Below are 13,972 nucleotides of genomic sequence, written 5' to 3' on the forward strand. Positions count from 1 at the left end.
TAGGCAAAATTCCGCCCAAAAATCACAGTTCCTCTGTGAACAGTGACAATGAAGGGATTCCAACCGGCTAAAACAAAAAACACATGCCGCATGTGAGGATTGAACTCACGACCTTCAGATTATGAGACTGACGCGCTACCTACTGCGCTAACGAGTCAATGAGAGTCAGTCTTAGCTCACTAGTTGAGACGTCACCACTATACGATGTCTTAAAAATAGCAATTTGAACAACACATCGGGAGCACGAGGCTAGACTGTAGCTTTTCATTGTTATTCCACTAAACATAATGTCAAAAAAAATATATTTTTAGTTAACACACAAAAAGAAATTTGGTTGCTGTGACCCGGATTCGAACCAGGGTTCCTGCGGCCACAACGCAGAGTACTAACCTCTATACGATCACAGCTGTCGATTGCTTTTGCTATAACAAATTAACATACGGAACTTTGACTTTGGTTTAAAGTACAAAAGCTTGCCGAGCTAGCCAGGAGTCGAACCTAGAATCTTTTGATCCGTAGTCAGACGCGTTATCCACTGCGCCACTAGCCCTGGTTTAAGGTGATCTGGTGAGTAACACTGGACATGAAGATTATTGACCCTGGCAAAAGGGGTTAAACACTGACAATGCAGTGACCATGAAGGAATTCAAACACACTGAAAAGAAACATGACTGCCCCGTGTGAGGATCGAGCTAATGGCACTAGGGATTTTGAATAATAGACAAAATTCCGCCCAAAAATCACAGTTCCTCTTCGAACAGTGACAATGAAGGGAATCCAACCCGCTAAAACAAAAAACACATGCCCCGTGTGAGGATTGAACTCACTACCTTCAGATTATGAGACTGACGCGCTACCTACTGCACTAATTAGGCTATGAAAACAAGTGTAGCTCACCAGTTGTTACGTCGCCACTATACGATGTCTTAAAAGTATCAATTTGAACAACACATCGGGAGCACGAGGCTGGACTGTAGCTTTTCATTGTTATTCCACTTAACCTAATGTCAAAAAAGAAATATTTTTAGTTAAGATACAAAAAGACACACTGCAAGAAATTTGGTTGCTGTGACCCGGATTCGAACCGGGTTCCTGCGGCCACAATGCAGAGTACTAACCACTATACGATCACAGCTGTTGATCGCTCTTGCTATAGCAAATTAACATACGGAACTTTGACTTTGGTTTAAAGTACAAAAGATTTCCGAGTGAGCCAGGAGTCAAACCTAGAGTCTTCTGATCCGTGGTCAAACGCGTTATCCACTGCGCCACTAGCCCTTGATTGTCTCTTCCTGGAGAATAACACTGGACCCGTAGACTGTTGACTCTGGCAAAAGGGGTTAAACACTGACAATGCAGTGACCATGAAGGAACTCAAACTCACTGAAAAGAAACATGACTGCCCCGTGTGAGGATCGAGCTAATGGCACTAGGGATTTTGAATAATAGACAAAATTCCGCCCAAAAATCACAGTTCCTCTTTGAACAGTGACAATGAAGGGATTTCAACCCGCTAAAACAAATAACACATGCCTCGTGTGAGGATTGAACTGACGACCTTCAGATTATGAGACTGACGCGCTACCTACTGCGCTAACGAGGATATGAGACTCAACCTTAGCTCACTAGTTGAGACGTCACCACTATACGATGTCTTAAAAATTGCAATTTGAACAACACATCGGGAGCACGAGTCTAGACTGTAGCTTTTCAATTTTATTCTGCTTAACAACATAATATCGAAGAACAAATATTTTTAGATAACACACTAAAAGACCAACTGCAAGAAAGTTGGTTGCTGTGACCCGGATTCGAACCGGGGTTCCTGCGGCCACAACGCAGAGTACTAACCACTATACGATCACAGCTGTTGATCGCTCTTGCTATAGCAAATTAACATACGGAACTTTGACTCCGGGTTGAAGTACAAAAGATTTCCGAGCGAGCCAGGAGTCAGGAGTCAAACCTAGAATCTTCTGATCCGAAGTCGGACACGTTATCCATTGCGCCACTTAGCCCTTGATTAAGGTGATTTGGTGAGTAACACTGGACACGAAGATTTTTGACTCAGGCAAAAGGGGTTAAACACTGACAATGCAGTGACCATGAAGGAACTCAAACACACTGAAAAGAAACATGACTGCCCCGTGTGAGGATCGAGCTAATGGCACTAGGGATTTGAATAATAGACAAAATTCCCCCAAAAATCACAGTTCCTCTTCGGACAGTGACAATGAAGGGATTCCAACCCGCTAAAACAAAAAACACACGCCTCATGTGAGGATTGAACTCACGACCTTCAGATTATGAGACTGACGCGCTACCTACTGCGCTAACGAGGCCATGACAGCAGATGTAGCTCACCAGTTGTTACGTCACCACTATACGATGTCTTAAAAGTTGCAATTTGAGCAACACATCGGGAGGACGAGGCTAGACTGTAGCTTTTCATTGTTATTCCGCTTAACAACATAATGTCAAAAAAGAAATATTTTTAGTTAAGATACAAAAAGACACACTGCAAGAAAATTGGTTGCTGTGACCCGGATTCGAACCGGGTTCCTGCGGCCACAATGCAGAGTACTAACCACTATACGATCACAGCTGTTGGTCACTCTTGCTATAGCAAATTAACATACGGAACTTTGACTCCGGGTTAAAATACAAAAGTACTCCGAGCAAGCCAGGAGTCGAACCTAGAATCTTCTGATCCGTAGTCAGACGCGTTATCCATTGCGCCACTAGCCCTTGTTAATCGTGCTCTGGTAGGTAACACTGGACCCGTAGACGGTTGACTCTGGCAAAAGGGGTTAAACACTGACAATGCAGTGACCATGAAGGAACTCAAACTCACTGAAAAGAAACATGACTGCCCCGTGTGAGGATCGAGCTAATGGCACTAGGGATTTTGAATAATAGGCAAATTTCCCCCAATAAATCAATGTTCCTCTTTGAACAGTGACAATGAAGGGATTTCAACCCGCTAAAACAAAAAACAAATGCCTCGTGTGAGGATTGAATTTAACCTTCAGATTATGAGACTGACGCGCTACCTACTGCACTAACGAGGCTATGAAAACACAGTTAGCTCACCAGCTGTTACGTCACCACTATACGATGTCTTAAAAATTGCAATTTGAACAACACATCGGGAGCATGAGGCTAGACTGTAGCTTTTCATTGTTATTCCACTTAACTACATGATGTCCAAAAAGAAATATTTTTAGATAACACATTAAAAGACCCACTGCAAGACACTTGGTTGCTGTGACCTGGATTTGAACCAGGGTTCCTGCGACCACAATGCAGAGTACTCACCACTATACGATCACAGATGTTGATAACTCTTGCTATAGCAAATTAACATACAAAACCTTGTCTTTGGTTTAAAGTACAAAAGTTACCGAGCTAGCCAGGAGTCGAACCTAGAATCTTCTGATCCGTAGTCAGACGCGTTATCCATTGCGCCACTAGCCCTTGTTTAAGGTTATCTGGTGAGTAACACTGGACACGAAGATTATTGACTCTGGCAAAAGGGGTTAAACACTGACAATGCAGTGACCATGAAGGAACTCAAACTCACTGAAAAGAAACATGACTGCCCCGTGTGAGGATCGAGCTAATGGCACTAGGGATTTTGAATTATGGACAAAATTCCCCCAAAAAATCACAGTTCCTCTTTGAACAGTGACAATGAAGGGATTCCAACCCGCTAAAACAAAAAACACATGCCCCGTGTGAGGATTGAACTCACAACCTTCAGATTATGAGACTGACGCGGTACCTACTGCGCTAACGAGGCCATGTCAGCAAGTTTAGCTCACCAGTCTTTACGTCCCCACTATACGATGTCTTAAAAATTGCAATTTGAACAACACATCGGGAGCACGAGGCTAGACTGTAGCTTTTCATTGTTATTCCACTTAACAACATAATGTCAAAAAAGAAATAATTTTAGTTAACACACTACAAGTAATTTGATTGTTGTGACCCGGATTCGAAGCGGGGTTTCTGCGGCCACAACGCAGAGTACTAACCACTATACGATCACAGCTGTTGAGCAGGATCTCTACAGGCACAGAATTGAACATGTTCATTTCTTTGTTTTTTTCAGGTCAAAAAGAAAAGAAAAAGGTAAATGATTTCCTTTCCACAAGAATTAATTTGGTCTGTCTATAAGTTTTTACCTTCATTCGTGTGTGTGTGTGTGTGTGTGTGTGTGTGTGTGTGTGTGTGTGTGTGTGTGTGTGTGTGTGTGTGTGTGTGTTCTGGCAATGCTTACTTAATGGGGACATCGCTCCGTTTACACAGTCACATTTAGTAGACCTCTGACGGTATGGGGACAAAAAAAATCAGGTTCCCTAAAGGAAAACATTTTTAAAAGATTTGCTTTAACATTTAAGTGGTGAAACTTATTTTTTTTATGCCTCCACAAGCTGTAGAAAGATGTGGTCCCCACAAGTCCTGATCAACAACTTGGTCCCCATTCCTAATGATAACCAGTGTGTGTGTGCACAGGTGGACATCAGTGAGGTGCGAGTGCAAAACCCGCTCATAGAAAACAAATCTGAGAATGAGGCGCCAGGCGTGGAAGTGGTCCCACCAGGACGCCCGTTGGTGGTGACGCAGCCCTCGTCGGAGGACGCCACCACGGGCGTTCCCGAGGAGAACAAGGACGATCCGAGCGATCGACTCCTCACGGTAAACGGCAACTACGTGATGCAGGAGAACGGGAAAGCCGAAGTCCTCTCCTGCCAGGAGTCCCAAAACGGGACTTTGATGAGCGAAATATCTTTGTCGCCATGACGACCACGTCATTTAGGACCCTGACGCCGATTATTGAAGGCAATTTTTGTCATCTGAGTTAAGTTAAAGTACCCATGATTGTCACACACACACCAGGTGTGGCAAATTCACCCTTGGTCACCCCCTCCCTGGGAGGTGAGGGGAGCAGTGAGCAGCAGCGGTGGCCGCGCCCGGGAATGGTTTTTGGTGATTTAACCCCCAATTCCAACCCTTGATGCTGAGTGTCAAGCAGGGAGGTAACGGGTCCCATTTTTATAGTCTTTGGTTGATGTGAGAAAGTGATGGCTAATGCTAATGCTAAAGCTAACTTGCTTGGTTTACTCGTCCTCACCAACAAGGTACATGTACACTATTCTATTCTACTTGTAAAAAGTCAGTTTTGTTTGCTAAAATACTTGACTAGGTGTTATGTATTGAAACTGTTTTGATTAGAACATGTTTGGCTTGAAGGAAAATGTACACACTTAGAAGGTTATTATATACAGTCGTGGTCAAAAGTTTACATACACTTCCAGTTTCCAGTCATTTCTACACCTCTTATTTTGTTGTGACGGAGTGATTGGAGCACATACTTGTTGGTCACAAAAAAACCATTAATGAAGTTTGGTTCTTTTATGAACTTATTATGGGTCGACTGAAAATGTGCTGGGTCAAAAGTATACATACAGCAATGTTAATATTTGCTTACATGTCCCTTGGCAAGTTTCACTGCAAAAAGGCGCTTTTGGTAGCAATCCATAAGCTTCTGCTTGAATTTTGGACCACTCCTCTTGACAAAATGTTGTGGACTTCAGCTAAATGTGTTGGTTTTCTGACATGGACTTGTTTCTTCAGCATTGTCCAGACGTTTAAGTCAGGACTTTGTGAAGGCCATTCTAAAACCTTCATTCTAGCCTGATGTGGACGACTTTCCCTGTCGTCCTCGGGTTCCACTGACCACCCAGGAAGGACATCTCACTTGAGCAGGTTGGACTCTTTTATTTCTCAATAAAGGCAGTCTTTTACGCTATCGTCGCTCCCACTGCTCGCTCCTCCGTGTCTCGCTCTCCAGTCCGCTCTTTAGTCTCTCTCTTGTTTCTTGGTCGCTGTTGCCGTCTCTCCAACTCCTCCTTTGATCCGTCCTCCTTCTCCCCTTTTATACATCATAAGGAGAAATGTTGATTGTTTGCCGGTGCCTGATCCACGCACCTGAATTAGATTGGGGCGGCGTCGCTCCCGGCCCGCTCTGCCGTATTCTCCGCCTCCTTCCCGCCATCTTGGGCAGGGCTCCAGCGTGCCCCGCCCCGCCGTTGGCCCGTCGTCTCCAGCTCTCCACACCTGATTTAGCCATTCTTTTACCACTTTTAAAGTGTGTTTGGGGTCATTGTCCTGTTGGAACACCCAACTTCGCCCAAAACCCAAACTCCGGGCTTGTCCTAAAGAATTTGGAGGAAATCCTCCTTTTTCATTGTTCCATTTACTCTCTGTAAAGCACCAGTTCATTTGGCAGCAAAACAAGCCCAGAGCATAATGCTTGACGGCAGGCATGGTGTTCCTGGGATTAAAGGCCTCACCTTTTCTCCTTCAAACATATTGCTGGGTATTGTGGCTCAATTTTTGTTTTATCTGACATCACAAGGACAAAGATAAGACCTTCTGGAGGAAAGTTATGTGGTCAAACTTAAACGTGTGGACAATGCTGAGGAAACAAGTCCATGTAAGAAAACCAACACATCTTTCTGAACTGCACCGATTTTGTCGAGAGCAGTGGTCAAAAATTCAAGCAGAAGCTTGTGGATGGCTACCAAAAGCGCCTTATTGGAGTGAAACTTGCCAAAGGAAGATTTGTAAGCAAATATTAACATTGCGGTTTGTATACTTTTGACCCAGCAGATTTGCTCACATTTTCAGTACACCCATAATAAACTCATAAAAGAACCAAACTTCATGAATGTGTTTTGTGACCAACAAGTATGTGCTCCAATCACTCGATCACAAAAAAATTGAAATTATTGGAAACACAAGACAGCCATGACATACTGAAGAATCAAATGTGCACCTAGGGAGCGAGGAAAAATTACCTTTTCCACCATTTTGTAACCTAATGATTATACTGAAGAACCAAGTCTCCATCTAGGGAGCGAAGACAAATAACATGTTTCACTATGTTTCAACTTATTGATTATACTGAAGAATCAAGTCTTCATCAAGGGAGCGAGGAAAAATTTAATTTTTCACCATGTTTCAACTAATTGATCATACTGAAAAATCAAGTCTCCATCTAGGGAGCGAAGACAAAAATAATTTTTCACCATGTTTCAACTTACTGATTACCAGTATACTGAGGAATCAAGTCTCCAAATAGGCAGTGAGGACAAATGTCATTTTTCATCATCCATCCATCCATTTCTACCGTTTATTCCCTTTGGGGTCGCTGGTGCCTATCTCAGCTATGTTTCAACTAATTGATTATATTGAAGAATCAAGTCTCCATTTAGGGAGCGAGGACAAATGACATGTTTCACTATGTTTCAACTTATTGATTATATAGAGGAATCAAGTCTCCATTTAGGGAGCAAGGACAAATGACATGTTTCACTATTGTTCAACTTATTGATTATATTGAAAAATCAAGTCTCCAACTAGGGAGCGAGGACAAAGGACATTTTTCACAATTTTTCAACTTATTGATTATACTGAAGAATCAAGTCTCCAGCTAGGGAGCGAGGACAAATATCATTGTTCACCATGCTTCAATTTACTGATTATACTGAAGAATCAAGTCTCCATCTAGGAAGCGAGGACAAATGACATGTTTCAACTTATTGATCATACCAGTGGTTCTTAACCTTGGTTCGATCGAACCCTAGGGGTTCGGTAAGTCGGCCTCAGGGGTTCGGCGGAGCTTCCACGGTGAAGGTCAAGACACACCCGACTCATCGTGTAAATAAAAACTTCTCCCTATCAGCATTATTATGGATACCCCAAAATAATGTTCCCTCTAATGTTCCATTTGATTTGCAGGTGTGTAATTAGTTGTGAGTTCATGCCCTGTTTGTGTTGTTCTTTGAACAAGGTGATGTTCATGCACGGTTCATTTTGTGCACAAGTAAAAAAACATATAACTTTATTTTGAATTTGAAACTTTTTTTTTTCTGCACTAAAGAAGGGTTCGGTGAATGCGCATATAAAACTGCTGGGGTTCGGTACCTCCAACAAGGTTAAGAACCACTGCATTATGTTCTTTACAAGTGTATGAACACTTTTGACCACGACTGTATATTGTATGTTTTCTTAACCTTATTAAGAAAACATATTGTATATAATGTATGTATGTATATGATAAATACTAGTATTACTTGGAATGCTGAGGTTATTTACCATGACGTTGCTGACCAATAAAATAAAATAAACATTTTCTTGTCCTGTTTTATTTCCCCCAAGACGGACCGCTGCAGTTACCGTCCAAGGCCACAAGATGGCGGCAGATGTTAGCGCGACAACAGTAGGACGAGACGCTATTTAGACACAAATTCGATTCCCAGAACTGTCACGTATTTAAACGAAGAAAGTAATGTGAGTTTTAACATTTTTTTCGTTTGAAAAAAAAAAACAGGCTGTTTTCAAAGAGATAATGCGGACCAAAACACATATTTTGACAAACTGCCTGCGGGAACTTGTGACGTCACAGCTCGCTAATGTTGGCCCGAGTTCCTAGTTCTTGTCTGAAAAGAACTGAACGATTGAAGTGATCGATCAGGAGCATCGTGTGTGCGCACGTCAAAGGTCAGTAATCCGGTTGAAGTGTTTGAGTATTTCGTCACTTTGTTGAAGCTCATCCTCATTAGCATTCAGCTAACCGTGCATTAGCATGAGGCTAGTCCTCGTTAGCGTGGAGAAAATGTCACATCGAAGTTGTCTTTGGTGTCTTTAATCAACGAACGAAACATTTCTCAGCCTGCTGAGAAAATAAAAACAATCAAACTTAAGTCTTAGGACGGAAAATAAAAAGTCCCATTTTTTTAAACTCATTTTTTTGATGACGTCATACAAACATTAGATGTAATTTCAATTCATTGTACTGCGTTGCTATATTTAAATATATATATATGTAACGGGTATAAGAAATACTTTGATTATTTGAGTGGAATTCCTGCTATAATATATATAAATATATATATTGTTTTGTTTTGCAATGAGAGGTCCAATTGTGCCATCTGCTGGTAGCAAAAAGTTTATAAATATGACCGCAAACCGGAAGTTGTTAGCAGACTTCCCGGACTTTGCTAAAGGTAAGCCACGGTCTGAAATGCTCTGCAAAGTTTTATACATGACTCTATAGCTAACTTGAGATTTATTGTAAAATACACAGTTATTTAACAGCAGTTGGAATGCTGTATTGGGGGAATTCTCGTTTTCAATTGGTTGTTGCTCACGTCAAACGTATTACTAGGCCGACCATATTCTGAAATACCAAAAAGAGGACACTTATATTCGTGCCAAGGCCGGGACGAGGTGAACATTTGCTAATGATACTCGAACTTGCTTTATAAATTATATATTTATTTAAATAAAGCATGTTTTCTCCTCTGTTGACAGCGGTGTTGGCGCTAGGTATTTTCAAAATGGCGTCTCTTCCCGCCATGTCATAAAAATGGGGTCCCACAGTAAATTTTTGGGGTCCCACATTTCTGTAGGCGTTTTGAAAACAAATGATAAACATATACATTATCTTGTTATAGCTCACATTCTATATTGTGTTTTGGGAAAAAAGGTTGTCAAAGGCCTACTGAAAGCCACTACTAGCGACTACGCAGTCTGATAGTTTATATATCAATGATGAAATATTAACATTGCAACACATGCCAATACGGCCTTTTTAGTTTACTAAATTGCAATTTTAAATATCCCGCGAGGTATCCTGTTGAAAACGTCGCGGAATGATGACACTTATGTTTGTGACGTTATTGGTTGGAGCGAACATTTCAGCCCAGCACCACACACGGCTAAAAGTCGTCTCTTTTCATCGCATAATTACACAGTAATTTGGACATCTGTGTTGCTGAATCTTTTGCAATTTGTTCAATTAATGGAGACTATAAAGAAGAATGCTGTTGGTGGAAAGCGGTGGATTGCAGCTGCCTTTAGCAACCAAAACACAGCCAGTGTTTTTTTGATTGTTGTGAAGCTTTAATTTGGAACAGAGCGGTCAAGCAAACATGTTTTTCTACCACATGTCAACCAGCAAGTTTTTTGGATGAAAAAATTGTGATATTAAGTCGGCTCTTACCGGCCCCACAAGGCCCCTGCCCTGCAACACAAAAAATAAAAAAATAGAAAAAACTAGCAGCAGCTGTAAAGTTTAGATCCAAGAAGGAAAGAAGAAAGTGAATGAATGTTTACAACTGAATACATTAAAGGCCTACTGAAACCCACTACTACCCACCACACAGTCTGATAGTTTATATATCAATGATGAAATATTGTGATATTAAGTCGGCTCTTACCGGCCCCACAAGGCCCCTGCCCTGCAACACAAAAAATAAAAAAATAGAAAAAACTAGCAGCAGCTGTAAAGTTTAGATCCACGAAGGAAAGAAGAAAGTGAATGAATGGCCCCCCGGCCCAGGGGCCATTTGCGGCCCGCAGGTAATTTTCTAACGGCCCCATGGCACATTTTAAAATCACGATTGAAAAATTTTTATAACGTAAAAAGTGGTATAAAAGAGCAAACGGGTGAAATGTAACAAGAAAATGTTGCAATGTTGACTCTAATAACACAAAGCTGCCATGCAAGCTGTTTTTTTTTTTTTTTTTAAATAATAATGAATCAAAATCAATGTCATTATGAATTATTGACCTATACAAGGCCCCAATTATGTCACGTCAGTACAGATAAGAACACATTTTTATTTTGCATTAGCTGGTGGTAGTGCAGGATAAAAGAGCAATAAGGTGCAGATATAAATAAATACTACAGATAAATAAATTGCACTTTTGCATATGCATCCAGGTGTATGGATGTATGTTGTATTGTTGTTACATTCCAGCGAGTTAATCCCTTTTTGGGGGGAATTGAGGGGATTATTTTAATGCGTTCAAGAGTTTTACGGCCTGAGGGAAGAAGCTGTTACAGAACTTCTGCTACGGAGGCTGCGGAACCTCTTTCTAGAGTCCAGCAAGGAAAACAGTCCTTGGTGGGAAGTGGGAGGAGTCCCTGCAGATTTTCTGAGCCCTGGGCAGGCAGCCGCTTTTTGCGATCTCCAAGATAGGAGGAAGAGAAGTCCCGATGATCTTTTCTGCTTTCCTCACCACTCTCTGCAGAGACTTCAATGTACAGATTGGGGTTTTCTCGATACCAATATTTTGGTACCCAATTTTTTCAAACAAACAATTCAACTATTATTAAAAAATATATTTATTTAATTTAAAATGTTTTTAACTTTTCAAGAAAGAAAAGTTTTCTAAGGAAAATTATAGTATTCCATAAATTTGTCAGCCTTGCATTAGTTTGATACGTTATCCAAAAATGTAACATTGAAAAATAGGTCTCTTTAGATGACAGACTAGCTGCGCAGTTTTTAACTGCCGCAACCTGGATTTGAACCAGGTTTGCTGTAGCCACAATGCAAAGTACTAACAACTATGTGATCACAGGTGTCAACCATTTTTTTCTACAGAAAGTTTACCTCCCAACACCTCTGGTTTCAGGTTAAATTGCCAAAGCCTCCCGGGCTTGCCAGGAGTAGAGGCTAGAATTTTCTGATCCATAGTCAGATACATAGTCCCATGTGCCACTTGCAGTCTGAACAACTAGTCGGGAGCACAGGGCTGGACTGTAGCTTCTCTTTCTTATTCCACTTAACAACATGATGTCAAAAAAGAAATATTTTCAGATAGCTCACAAACTGACCCACTGCAAGAAACTTGGTTGCTGTGACACGGATTCGAACCGGGGTTCCTGCGGCCACAACGCAGAGTACTAACCACTATACGATCACAGCTGTTAATTGTCCTTGCTACAGCTAATTAACCTACATTACTTTGACTCCGGGTTGAAGTACAAAAGTTTGCCGAGGTAGCCAGGAGTCCAATCTAGAATTTTCTGATCAGTAGTCAGACGCGTTATCCATTGCGCCACTAGCCCTTATTCCGGGTCATAACACTGGATATGTAGATTGTTGACGCTGGCAAAAGGGGTTAAACACTGACAATGCAGTGACCATGAAGGAACTCAAACTCACTGAAGACACCAACTGCGCTAACGAGGCTATGACAACAGTCTTAGCTCACAAGTTGTGACGTCACCACTATACGATGTCTTAAAAATTGCAATTTGAACAACACATCAGGAGCACGAGGCTTGACTGTAATTTTTCATTGTTATTCCGCTTCACAACATAATGTCAAAAAAGAAATATTTTTAGTTTACACACAAAAAGACCCACTGGGAGAAACTTGGTTGCTGTGACCCGGATTCGAACCAGGGTTCCTGCGGCCACAACGCAGAGTACTAACCACTATACGATCACAGCTGGTGATCACTCTTGCTATAGCAAATTAACATACGAAACCTTGTCTTTGGTTTAAAGTACAAAAGCTTGCCGAGCTAGCCAGGAGTCGAACCTAGAAGCTTCTGATCCGTAGTCAGACGCGTTATCCATTGCGCCACTAGCCCTTGTTTAAGCTGTTCTGGTGAGTAACACTAGACACGTAGATTGTTGACTCTGGCAAAAGGGGTTAAACACTGACAATGCAATTACCATAAAAGAAGTCAAACACACTGAAACTAAACATGACGGACCCGTGTGAGGATCGAACTCTCGACCTTCAGATTATGAGACTGACGCGCTATCTACCGCGCTAACGAGGCTATGAGACTCAACCTTAGCTCACTAGTTGAGACGTCACCACTATACGATGTCTTAAAAATTGCAAATTGAACAACACATCAGGAGCACGAGGCTAGACTGTAGCTTTTAATTGTTATTCCACTTAATCTAATGTCAAAAACGAAATATTTTTATTCAACACACTAAAAGACACACTGTAAGAAATACGGTTGCTATGACCCGGATTCGAACCAGGGTTCCTGCGGCCACAACGCAGAGTACAAACCACTATACGATCACAGCTGTTGATCATTCTTGCTATAGCAAATTAACATACGGAACTTTGACTTTGGTTTAAAGTACAAAAGCTTACCGAGCCAGCCAGGAGTCGAACCTAGAATCTTCTGATCCGTAGTCAGACGCGTTATCCATTGCGCCACTAGCCCTTGTTAAAGCTGTTTTGGTGAGTAACACTGGACACGTAGATTACTGACTCTGGCAAAAGGGGTTAAACACTGACAATGCAGTGACCATGAAGGAACTCAAACTCACTGAAAAGAAACATGACTGCCCCGTGTGAGGATCGAGCTAATGGAACTAGGGATTTTGAATAATAGACAAAATTCCCCCAAAATATCGCAGTTCCTCTTTGAACAGTGACAATGAAGGGATTCCAACCCGCTAAAACAAAAAACACATGCCTCGTGTGAGGATTGAACTCACGACCTTCAGATTATGAGACTGACGCGCTACCTACTGCGCTAACGAGGCTATAAGATTCGTGCTTAGCTCACTAGTTGAGACGTCACCACTATACGATGTCTTAAAAATTGCGATTTGAACAACACATCGGGAGCACGAGGCAAGACTGTAGCTTTTCATTGTTATTCCACTTAACAACATAATGTCAAAAAAGAAATATTTTTAGATAACACACTAAAAGAAATTTGGTTGCTGTGACCCGGATTCGAACCGGGGTTCCTGCGGCCACAACGCAGAGTACTAACCACTATACGATCACAGCTGTTGATCATTCTTGCTATAGCAAATAAACATACGGAACTTTGACTTTGGTTTAAAGTACAAAAGCTGGCCGAGCTAGCCAGGAGTCGAACCTAGAATCTTCTGATCCGTAGTCAGACACGTTATCCATTGCGCCACTAGCCCTTGATTAAGGTGATTTGGTGAGTAACACTGGACACGTAGAGTATTGACTCTGGCAAAATCCAATCCAATCCAATCCACTTTATTTATATAGCACATTTAAACAACAATAACGTTTCCAAAGTGCTGCACAGCCATGTTAAAAACAATATTATGCTCCACCAATGACTGAATAAAACAAAAAATGAATA

The 13,972-nt window shown here is 41.5% G+C and overlaps 14 non-coding genes across 14 annotated transcripts; all 14 read right to left on the reverse strand.

The window, feature by feature from the left end:
• Window positions 1-84: 84 nt before the first annotated feature.
• Window positions 85-157, reverse strand: trnam-cau (transfer RNA methionine (anticodon CAU)). Its single transcript has one exon. It is a non-coding gene; the product is annotated as a tRNA-Met (tRNA).
• Window positions 158-477: 320 nt separating this feature from the next.
• Window positions 478-550, reverse strand: trnar-acg (transfer RNA arginine (anticodon ACG)). Its single transcript has one exon. It is a non-coding gene; the product is annotated as a tRNA-Arg (tRNA).
• Window positions 551-1,530: 980 nt separating this feature from the next.
• trnam-cau (transfer RNA methionine (anticodon CAU)) lies at window positions 1,531-1,603 on the reverse strand. The gene has a single exon. It is a non-coding gene; the product is annotated as a tRNA-Met (tRNA).
• Window positions 1,604-1,796: 193 nt separating this feature from the next.
• On the reverse strand, window positions 1,797-1,868 carry trnah-gug (transfer RNA histidin (anticodon GUG)). The gene has a single exon. It is a non-coding gene; the product is annotated as a tRNA-His (tRNA).
• A 401-nt stretch (window positions 1,869-2,269) lies between these two features.
• trnam-cau (transfer RNA methionine (anticodon CAU)) lies at window positions 2,270-2,342 on the reverse strand. Its single transcript has one exon. It is a non-coding gene; the product is annotated as a tRNA-Met (tRNA).
• Window positions 2,343-2,675: 333 nt separating this feature from the next.
• Window positions 2,676-2,748, reverse strand: trnar-acg (transfer RNA arginine (anticodon ACG)). Its single transcript has one exon. It is a non-coding gene; the product is annotated as a tRNA-Arg (tRNA).
• A 656-nt stretch (window positions 2,749-3,404) lies between these two features.
• Window positions 3,405-3,477, reverse strand: trnar-acg (transfer RNA arginine (anticodon ACG)). The gene has a single exon. It is a non-coding gene; the product is annotated as a tRNA-Arg (tRNA).
• Window positions 3,478-3,729: 252 nt separating this feature from the next.
• On the reverse strand, window positions 3,730-3,802 carry trnam-cau (transfer RNA methionine (anticodon CAU)). Its single transcript has one exon. It is a non-coding gene; the product is annotated as a tRNA-Met (tRNA).
• An 8,446-nt stretch (window positions 3,803-12,248) lies between these two features.
• Window positions 12,249-12,320, reverse strand: trnah-gug (transfer RNA histidin (anticodon GUG)). Its single transcript has one exon. It is a non-coding gene; the product is annotated as a tRNA-His (tRNA).
• A 70-nt stretch (window positions 12,321-12,390) lies between these two features.
• On the reverse strand, window positions 12,391-12,463 carry trnar-acg (transfer RNA arginine (anticodon ACG)). The gene has a single exon. It is a non-coding gene; the product is annotated as a tRNA-Arg (tRNA).
• Window positions 12,464-12,990: 527 nt separating this feature from the next.
• trnar-acg (transfer RNA arginine (anticodon ACG)) lies at window positions 12,991-13,063 on the reverse strand. The gene has a single exon. It is a non-coding gene; the product is annotated as a tRNA-Arg (tRNA).
• Window positions 13,064-13,315: 252 nt separating this feature from the next.
• Window positions 13,316-13,388, reverse strand: trnam-cau (transfer RNA methionine (anticodon CAU)). The gene has a single exon. It is a non-coding gene; the product is annotated as a tRNA-Met (tRNA).
• A 181-nt stretch (window positions 13,389-13,569) lies between these two features.
• Window positions 13,570-13,641, reverse strand: trnah-gug (transfer RNA histidin (anticodon GUG)). Its single transcript has one exon. It is a non-coding gene; the product is annotated as a tRNA-His (tRNA).
• A 70-nt stretch (window positions 13,642-13,711) lies between these two features.
• On the reverse strand, window positions 13,712-13,784 carry trnar-acg (transfer RNA arginine (anticodon ACG)). Its single transcript has one exon. It is a non-coding gene; the product is annotated as a tRNA-Arg (tRNA).
• Window positions 13,785-13,972: the final 188 nt, after the last annotated feature.

The sequence above is a fragment of the Nerophis ophidion genome, linkage group LG06 (assembly GCF_033978795.1).
Source record: "Nerophis ophidion isolate RoL-2023_Sa linkage group LG06, RoL_Noph_v1.0, whole genome shotgun sequence".
In the NCBI taxonomy this organism is placed as follows: domain Eukaryota; kingdom Metazoa; phylum Chordata; class Actinopteri; order Syngnathiformes; family Syngnathidae; genus Nerophis; species Nerophis ophidion.